Source organism: Microchirus variegatus, assembly GCF_963457635.1.
Source record: "Microchirus variegatus genome assembly, chromosome: 8".
Lineage (NCBI taxonomy): Eukaryota > Metazoa > Chordata > Actinopteri > Pleuronectiformes > Soleidae > Microchirus > Microchirus variegatus.
Window position 1 is genome coordinate 6,285,351 of NC_139809.1, and position 1,126 is coordinate 6,286,476.

Below are 1,126 nucleotides of genomic sequence, written 5' to 3' on the forward strand. Positions count from 1 at the left end.
AAAAGTGACCTCTTCACAGAATCGCCTTTAACAGGAGCAAAGTAGTAAACACTTCACAAGCCTCCAGTGCAAAGAGTACAAAGAGAAAAAAAAAAAACATACACTCGCGCACGTCATGCACTATTAAGTGTCTTTTGCCTCTTACCCCATAATGAGCACACACACACACACACACACACACACACACACACACACACACACACACACACACACACACACACACACACACACACACACACACAGGACTGATCACAACTAGAACAGTGAAAACCAATTAATGAATCGGTTTCATTTCCAAAAGCAATTTATTACGTTAACACGTGGCACTTCCATTTAGTGATCGCCTCGATTGAAGAAACGTCTTCTTAATTAAAGACACGAGAGATGTTACTCCTCTCAAATGAAGTAAATCGAGCCCAAAGAGCTGTTTCTTTGGGCTAAAGCGTCGATTACCTTTGGAACTTAGGGTTCACGCATTTTTTTTTTAAATGTGTGCCGTTTATCATCTATCAATGGTAAGTAATCACTAAATGGAAACTGTAAAGGTTTCAGCAGCAGATTAAAACGTTTTCCATTTGTATTAATTTATCAGTTTATAGACATGGAAAAATGGATCATAAACAAATGAAATAAGAGAGACGATTAATATCGTTGGAGTACACAGTATAAAGTATAATGAGTGAGTTTTAAGACTCGTCAGTTCATTGATTTAAATGGATGAAGCCCTGCAGAGGTCTGTACTGCTGAGTACATCACCGTTTGTGAGGAAACTTGTGCATCAAAGGAAGAAAAAAACGTCCTTTCTTCACGTACTTTAAGTCGTTTTCGGAAAGATGTTAAAGAATAATGTATTTTAATGCAGAGCGATGCAATAGCACATATCAATTCACTTTGACTAGCATATACATACTGTGAGCAGTGTGTGTCTGAGTAGATTTTTGATAAAAGGATACAATTAAGTGTAGTTTCTAATGCATTTAAGAAAAGTCTTATTTGGCATCTTTGGTTACATGTATTCCTTTGTACACAATATAATTTAGTTTGTACTTAAAGGAAAAGCAAAAATCAACCTTTTTGGACCAAAACATTTGTATTATTACGAAACAACTCTTTTAAAGGGCAGTGA